This window comes from Arachis ipaensis, chromosome B1 (genome assembly GCF_059453495.1).
Source record: "Arachis ipaensis isolate K30076 ecotype BB chromosome B1, ASM5945349v1, whole genome shotgun sequence".
Classification (NCBI taxonomy): domain Eukaryota; kingdom Viridiplantae; phylum Streptophyta; class Magnoliopsida; order Fabales; family Fabaceae; genus Arachis; species Arachis ipaensis.
In genome coordinates, this window is record NC_142436.1 from 96,078,544 (window position 1) to 96,087,668 (window position 9,125).

Genomic DNA, 9,125 nt, shown 5'->3' on the forward strand with positions numbered 1-9,125 from the left:
AGTGTTTGGAGAGATTAGGAGGGAAGGAGCGAGATACTAAGTAATTGGCGATGGATGCATACCAAGGAATGGTTTTCGAGATTGCATGCAAGCTCTTAATGGGAAAAGAATCATTGATAGGAGTAGTATCGCCTTTTGTGTGTTCAAGGCGACTTAGGTGGTCCGCCACTAGGTTTTGCGTACCACTCCTATCCTTGATTTCCAAGTCAAACTCTTGCAACAATAAAACCCATCTAATCAATCTCGGTTTGGATTCCTTCTTAGCCAACAAATACTTTAATGCCGCATGATCCGAGTAAACTACCACCCTTGAACCAAGAAGATATGCTCGGAACTTATCCAAGGCAAAAACAATGGCCAAAAGTTCTTTTTCAGTAGTAGTGTAGTTGGATTGGGCTCCATCTAAAATTTTTGATGCATAGGCTATGACATATGGATTCTTACCCTCGCGTTGCCTAACGCGGCTCCCATGGCAAAATTTGAAGCATCACACATTATTTCAAATGGCCTACTCCAATCTGGCCCTCGCACAATGGTAGCATGGGTCAATGCTACCTTGAGCTTGTCGAAAGCCTCCATGCATTCCTTGCTTAAATCAAACTCAACATCCTTTTGTAGCAACCTTGAGAGAGGCAATGCTACCTTGCTAAAATCCTTGATGAATCTCCGATAAAATCCTGCATGTCCAAGAAAAGAGCAGGCCTCCCTCTCGAAAGAGGGGTAAGGCAAGCTAGATATGACATTAATTTTAGCCAGATCGACGGAGATACCATCCTTGGAAACAATATGTCCTAAAACAATGCCTTGTTTGACCATGAAATGACATTTCTCAAAATTTAAGACAAGGTTGGTTTTAGTACATCCTTCCAAAACTTTTTCAAGACTATCCAAGCAATGATCAAAAGAATCACCATATACCGTGAAGTCATCCATGAATACCTCCATGTATTGCTTTAGAAAATTCGCAAAGATGCTCATCATGCACCTTTGGAAAGTTGCCGGTGCATTGCATAAGCCGAATGGCATACGCTTGTAGGCATAAGTTCCAAAAGGGCAAGTAAATATTGTTTTTTCTTGGTCTTCTAGAGCAATGTGTATTTGGAAGTATCCCGAATAGCCATCTAGGAAGTAATAATGAGACTTACCAGATAATTGATTGAGCATTTGATCGATAAACAGAAGGGTAGGTAATTTATCATGCTTGGGGTTGACTGGGTGGAAGTGGTTGTCTATGAGGTGGTATGTAGGTTTGATAGTTCCTTCATTGATTTGGTTGTTGGTTTAGAGGGTTTTGTGAATAACGGTTTTGTGAAGTGTTGTTGTTCCATCTTTGGTTGCCTCCGTTGTCCCTTCCTCCTTGTTGATAATTGTCCCGCCAACTTTGATTGGAGCTATCCCTCCATCCTTGATTGGAATTGTTACTCCCTTGGCTATAGTTGCCTCCTTGTTGGGGGTACCCTTGATTAGAATTGCTCCCTTGGTTATCGTATCGTTGATTGAAACGTTCATAGTAGGGGCGATCATAAAAGTTGTGGGTAGCCACTAGAGTGTTATCTTTTTGGAGACTTGGACATTCGTCCGTGTAGTGGGAATAGCATGAGCAAATGCCACACACTCTTTGAGGGACCAATTGTTGACATTGTTGGTTTTGAGGAGGAGGTTGTTGTTGAGATGGAGATGGTTGTTGATTCACTTGGAGTTGCTTTAGAAGGCTTGTCATTTCATACAAAGTCTTGGTAAGGGTATCGGTCTCACCACTAGAGGAAACTTCATTTACGGCCTTTGGACGGTTGACTCTTCATCTAGCATGTTGAGTGGACTCGGCCAAGTCGGTAATGAGTTGCCATGCCTCCTCCGCCGTCCGATACTTTGACAAAGAACCGTTGCTTGAAGCATCCAATAAATTCTTATCTTGCTCCCTCATGCCTTGGCACACATAGCTAAGCAAGACTTGAGTGTTAATCATATGGTTGGGACATGAATCAAGAAGTTTGCAAAACCGTTCCCAATATTCATACAAAGTTTCCATCTCGCCTTGTACAATACATGAGATCTCCTTCCTTAACTTGTCCGTCATTTCTACGGGCATGAACTTATCAAGGAATTCTCTCCTAAGCGAATCCCAAAAGGACACAACATCACTAGGCAAGGTATAGAACCACTCCTTGGCTCTTCCCTCAAGAGAGAAGGGAAAGGCAAACAACCATATAGCCACTTCATCGGATCCTTCCCGCCTAGTAGTCGAGCATACACCATGAAAATCCTTGAGGTGCCTAATTGGATCTTGTGCGGGAAGTCCATGGAATTTTGGTAAGAGATTGATGAGAGCAGTCTTGAGTTCAAAGTTTGCATTCAAGTTGGGATGAAGCACATGTAAAGGTTGGAGAACAAAATCCGGTGCACCCACTTCCTTGAGAGTAACTCTTCTTGGAGCGGCCATGTTGTCAAAACCTAGATCAAAAGAAAAACTATCAGTAGTATCAACGGAAGAGTAATTGGTGCCTTCGTTGGATGACGATGATATGGTTGGTGAATTGGTAAGAACCTTTTCACCTTCCTCAAAGACCAACCGCCTCCGAGCTTGCCTAATATGAAACAAGGTTCTTTCAATTTCCGAATCAAAGGGTGCTAAGCTCGGATTTGGTAGTGAACGCGTCATACAATGAAGGAGATAAGAAACTCATGACATCACTCGGCATCTAAACAAAGACTAATCGTAACTAACAATCAAACAAGCAAACAATCAATTAAGAAAGAAATACAAGTATTCACATATCAACATATTCACACTAACCAATAGAATGGCACACATAAGCAAATCCCCGGCAACGGCGCCATTTTGATGAACGTAAATATCCTTATGCCGATTAGAAACTAGTGATAAATCCGATCGTGAGTATAGTCTAACCAACATACGAATACCGCATCAAACAATTCTAAAATATATGACCGAGAGTATTGATCCCGGGTCGTTCTCTCTATGAATTGCTTTAGAATGTGCATCATTGATTAGGAAAGCTTTTATGATTTTGAGAGTTGGTGCAAGAATTCAAACTAGCAAGCAATCAACAATTAATGGAAATAAAAGCCTTGGCTAAGGGTAAGCATTGGAAGTTCCATCATTATAGTTTCCTTCAATTATGATAAGAGTTGATTATTGCTTCACTTAGTTAACCCCCTAACAATGGAGGAAAGTCAAGTGAGAGTAACTAACTTGAGTCACAAGTCCTAGTCTCACCCTAGGAAAGTCTAGCTTTAGTGCACTCCAAGCCAATTAGTAATTTTCAATTCATAATCTACAATTGATATCTACTATTCAAGTGTCTCCAATAACTCAACCCCTAAGCCAAGTGAGAGAAATCTACTCCATAGCTAAGGTTGTCATTATCACAAACAATTGGTAGGCAATTATAGAAAACATGAGGCAATTGAGAGAAGAGAATCGAATTAAAGCTATCTATTCCAAACAATCATCAACAATCACACAATTGAATGAAACCTCAATTCATTAATCCACATTCAAAGTAACAAAGTGAACCAAATCTAGATCTAAGAGATTGAACCAAAGGAACATCAATTAAGAGTAGAAGAAGAGTAGATCTACACTTGTAGCAAAATAACAAGTCAATTAGCAATAGAACTCACCAAGAATTCAAAGAAAACTTGCAATGGAGGATGAAAACCTAGAGAGAAGTTGGAGTTTCTCTCTCTAAAAACAAAATGTAACTAACTTCATAAGCAAATCTCCCCTAACACCCCTAAGCCATGGTCTTCTTAAGCTTTTCCCTCCAAAATCTGCCCCAAACAGGGCCTGGAAACCCCTTGAAATCGCTGGGCACATGTTTCATTTAAAAAAATTATGTGCGCATATCGGCGCGTACGCGCACTGCACGCGTATGCGTCCTTTGGCTCTTTTGCGATCTGCGCGCAGGCGTACGTTGCGCACGAGCGTCATAAGGGATATGGCCCAGCCATATAAGTGCGCCGGCTCCTCGCTCGGCTCCACTGCGCTGGCTCTGGATGAGCGCATCCACGCGTACGTGCACGGTGCGCGTGCGCGCGCACGTCCAAACTTCAATTCTTTGATTTGTTTCATGCTCCTTCCATTCATGTATGTTTCCTTCATTCCCCTTGGCCGTTTTTGCCCTATAACTTCTGAAATCACTTAACAAACAGGTCAAGGCATCTAATGGTAATAGAAGAGGATTACAATATCTCAATTTTGATGCAAAAGAAGCATATTTTCATCTATGAGGTAAAATGGGAAAGAGACACAAAATCATGCAGACTTATATGAATAAGTGTAGAAGATCATTGATAAAACCCTTAGATTCTATGCATGATAAACCCTAAAAACGGGGTTTATCACTTTGCCCGAGAATTGATGGCCCAAACCGGCGTTCCAAGTCAGCATAAAATTCCTGGCGTCAAAACGCCAGAACTGGCATAAAAGCTAGAGTTAAACGCCCAAACTGGCACAAAAGCTGGCATTTAACTCCAAGAAAAATCTCTACATGTGAAAGCTTCAATACTCAGCCCAAGCACACACCAAGTGGGCCCGGAAGAAGATTTTTGCATTAATTACCTATTTCTGTAAACCCTAGGCTACTAGTTTTCTATAAATAGGACCTTTTGCTATTGTATTTTCGTCATATAATCTCTGGAAATTATATGTTCAGGTTTGAGGCTAGCCTCACGGCCATGCCTATACCTTTTGTTCTTATGTATTTTCAACGGTGGAGTTTCTACACACCATAGATTAAGGTGTGGAGCTCTGCTGTTCTTAATGAATTAATGCAATTACTATTGTTTTCTATTTAATTCACGCCTACTTCTTCTCCAAGATATACTCTCGTGCTTAATTCAGTTAAGTCAGAATGAAGGGGTAACCCGTGACAATCACCCAATCTTCATTACTCGCTTAGCCCTGGTCGCGTGCCTGACAACCCCAAAGCGATCTACATGTTGTTCAACGTAGTCATTGGACGACAGCTGGAGTATACTCTCTTGGGTTTCTAATCTAAGATTAGAACCTTCGTGGTATAGGCTAGAATTATTGGCGGCCATTCCTGAGATCCGGAAAGTCTAAACCTTGTCTGTGGTATTCCGAGTAGGATCTGGGAAGGGATGTTTGTGAAGAGCTTCAAACTCGCGAGTGTTGGGCGTAGTGACAGACGCAAAAGGATCAATGGATCCTATTCCAACATGATCGAGAACCGACAGATGATTAGCCGTGCGGTGACAGCGCATTTGGACCATTTTCACTGAGAGGACGGGAGGTAGCCATTGACAACGGTAAAACCCAACATAAAGCTTGCCATGGAAAGGAGTATGAATGATTGGATGAAGACAATAGGAAAGCAGAAGTTGATGCCAGGGCATTTTGGCCAGTTTCACTGACCTTTTCTTTACTGTTTTTAGGATAGTTTCATGCATTTTCTTAGGAAATAAGCTAGTTTTGGGTAGATATTCACTTACACCTTGATTCAAGCATACATTGTGTATTTTACATGATTTCATGAGGATTTTAAATGAGTTTAGTGACAAATTGTATTCCGCATTACCCATGACTTGGACTAGAACTTTGATGCACTCTATTGCCTGATTTCAGGACCAAAGGAAGCAAGGAATGGGAGGTAACTTGCAAAGTTAATGAGAAAAGTGACTGCCAATGACGCTCTCGAAGCCATCATTACCACGTTAAGAGTCACGTTAACTAAGTTAACGTGAACTCTAATGTGAAGAAGGGAAGTTGAGCCAACGTTAGTGACACTTAACATTATCACTAACGTTGGCCAATGCTCACAAGTGGCCACGTTAGAGTCCACGTTAACTTAGTTAACGTGGCCTCTAACGTTAAAAGGGGGAAAGGAAGCAAACGTTAGTGACATTCAACATTGTCACTAATGTTGGCCTAAGTGCACAATGCCACGTTAACTCCCACGTTAACTTGGTTAACGTGGAAGCTAACATGAAGAGGCAAGAGTGGTCGACAACGTTAGTGACACCCAACATTGTCACTAACGTTGGAAGCAACCATACAACCCCAAGGAGCCACGTTAACTTCCACGTTAACTTAGTCAACGTGGAGGCTAACGTGAGAGAATAAGGTGATGGCCAACGTTAGTGACACTCAACATTGTCACTAACGTTGGAAGGAGCCACACAAGCCACTATGAGCCACGTTAACTCCCACGTTAACTTAGTTAACGTGGAAGCTAACGTGGATGAGGAATGATGAGCCAACGTTAGTGACACTCAACATTGTCACTAACGTTGGGGATGGCTAAGCATGGCCACGTTATAAGCCACGTTAACCTAGTTAACATGGATTCTAACGTGAGACATGGGGGCACATTGGAACGTTAGTGACAATGTTGAATGTCACTAATGTTCTCGAAGGATGGCAAGCCCACGTTAAAGAGCCACGTTAACTAAGTTAACGTGGGTTCTAACGTAGGAGCAATGGGGGCTTTTCAACGTTATTAGGAAAGTTAAGTCCCAATAACGTGTGCGAAGGACCTAGAGGCAACGTTGGTGGCAACATTTGTGCCACTAACGTTGAGGTTAACGTGGCTTTTACTTAGGAACGTTAGTGAGAATGTTGATTGTCACTAACGTTCTCGAACTCATATTTTCACTAAACGTTAACAACCCTAACGTCCTGAGCTAAAATCTCTGCCCACTTCACACTTTCTCTCTGCAAGTAAAGCCAAGCCCAAATGAAGAAGAAAACTGCTTCAAACTCAAAATCCAAAGGCCCAAGACTTGAACAGCCAACTAGAAGATGAGAAGAGTAGTATATATAGGAGTAGCTTTGAATTATTTTAGGGAGTTGCTGGGAGTTGGAAAAATAGCATAGAACTACTTCCTGTATTTTACTTTCTCTGCTATTATAGTTTTCATCATGTATTCTCCATCTTTGTTTTCATTTTCCAGAGCTATGAACAACTAAACCCCTTTCATTGGGTTAGGGAGCTCTGTTGTAATTTGATGGATCAATACTAATTTTCATTATTCTTCTTCTATCTTTTCTCTTGATTTTACTTGAAAGCTTTCCATCTTCATCCAATTGGGTAGTTATCTTGGAAAAGAAACTATTCATACTTGGATCTCTTCTAAACCTTGGAAGAGGAATGAAGAGATCAAGCTAGAAATGCTTTCTCATGCTGGACCAAATTGGGTTTGGATGGATATGTGACTATAATCCTCTCAATGCTTGATTTGGGAAATGCATGTGGTATAATCTGTGACCATACTTCATCTCTTCTCATGAGCAATTGACCAAGGAATTGGCTATTGATCAAGATTTGAGAGATTGAATTACAAGAAATTGTAATTCAATCACTTAAGATTGCCAAGGAGATCAATGAGTACATTGATTGAGGAAGAGATGTAAATGAGATTGATCCAGAGAATGCAACATCTCCTAAGCCCAATGAACTCCCCATTTCTGATCTTACCCATTCTCTTTAATTTCTGTCATTTACATTTATGAGCAATTCCCCCATTTCCATTTAAGATTCAGCAATTTACTTTCTGTCATTTACTTTCCCGCATTTAACTTTCTGCAATTCTCAACTCAATTTCTGATTCGCTCAACTAGAACATTTCTCTAATTAAAGTTGCTTGATCAATCAATCCTTGTGGGATTTGACCTCACTCTATTGTGAGTTTTTACTTGACGACAAATTCGGTACACTTGCCGAAGGAAATTTGTTATGAGACAAGTTTTCCGTGCATCAAGTTTATGGCGCCGTTGCCGGGGATTGATTGTGCATCAACAATGATTAGATTGGAGGATAACTAGATTGAGCATTTTATTTTTGTTTGATTTAAATTTCTGTTTGAGTTATTTACTTCCTGTTTTAGTTAATTTCTTCCCTTCCCCCTACTTTCTTTCTGTTATTTACATTTCATCTCACTAACCCACTAACTGTTTGATATATTGCATCACTCACACTAACAGTAATTCTGACAGATATACTTTCTGCACCTATTCTCTTTGCTTGTACTTGTTGGTTGTATGACAGGGAGAAGAAGCGGGGCTTCAACTTCCTTTAATTCTGAACCTGAGAGAACCTTCCTTAGACTAAGGAGGGAGGCAAGAGACAAACGTGTAGTTGGTGCTGAAGAAGAGGAGGAACACTTTGAGGAATACTTTGAACCAAACATGGAAGAAAACATGGAAAACCATCATGAAGAAGAGGCTCACAACCATGGCGGAAGAGGTCGAGCAAATCATACTGGGGAGGATAGAAGAGTTTTAGGCTCTTATATCAATCTAAACCCGGGAAACTGTGGAAGTAGCATTCAAAAGCCAACCATCCATGCCAACAATTTTGAACTGAAGCCACAGCTCATCACCCTTGTGCAGAACAACTGTTCGTTCGGAGGAAGTGTCCAAGAGGACCCAAATCAACATTTAACCACCTTTCTGAGAATATGTGACACAGTGAAGTCTAATGGTGTTCATCCTGACACCTATAGACTGCTTTTATTTCCATTCTCACTCAGGGATAAGGCAGCCAAGTGGCTGGACTCTTTCCCAAGGGAAAGCTTGACAACTTGGGAAAACGTGGTGAACAAATTCTTAGCAAGATTTTACCCTCCTCAACGAATCAATAGGCTGAGAGCTGAGGTCCAAACTTTCAGGCAACAAGATGGTGAGACATTATATGAAGCATGGGAGAGGTTTAAAGACCTAACAAGGAGGTGTCCACCTGACATGTTCAACGAATGGGTGCAGCTGCACATTTTCTATGAAGGGCTCTCTTATGAGTCAAAGAAGGCCGTAGACCATTCATCCGGAGGATCTTTGAACAAGAAGAAAACCATTGAGGAGGCTATAGATGTCATTGAAACAGTAGCAGAGAACGACTACTTCTATGCTTCCGAAAGAGGGAACACAAGAGGAGTAATGGAGCTAAACAATGTAGATGCTCTGTTGGCCCAAAACAAGCTCATTACCCAACAGCTGACTGACCTCACCAAGAAGATGGAGAGGAACCAAGTGGCAGCAATCTTCACTTCATCAACAACCCAAGAAGGAGTGAATGAAGAAGCAGAGGGTAGTCAGGAGCAGACCAACTACATTGGGAATTTACCTAGGCAGAACCATGATC

General features: G+C 41.3%; 1 non-coding gene across 1 annotated transcript; it reads right to left on the bottom strand.

Moving 5' to 3' along the window:
• Nucleotides 1-8,626: 8,626 nt before the first annotated feature.
• On the bottom strand, nt 8,627-8,730 carry LOC148577555 (small nucleolar RNA R71). The gene has a single exon (XR_015903837.1). It is a non-coding gene; the product is annotated as a small nucleolar RNA R71 (small nucleolar RNA).
• Between the last annotated feature and the right edge of the window lie 395 nt (nt 8,731-9,125).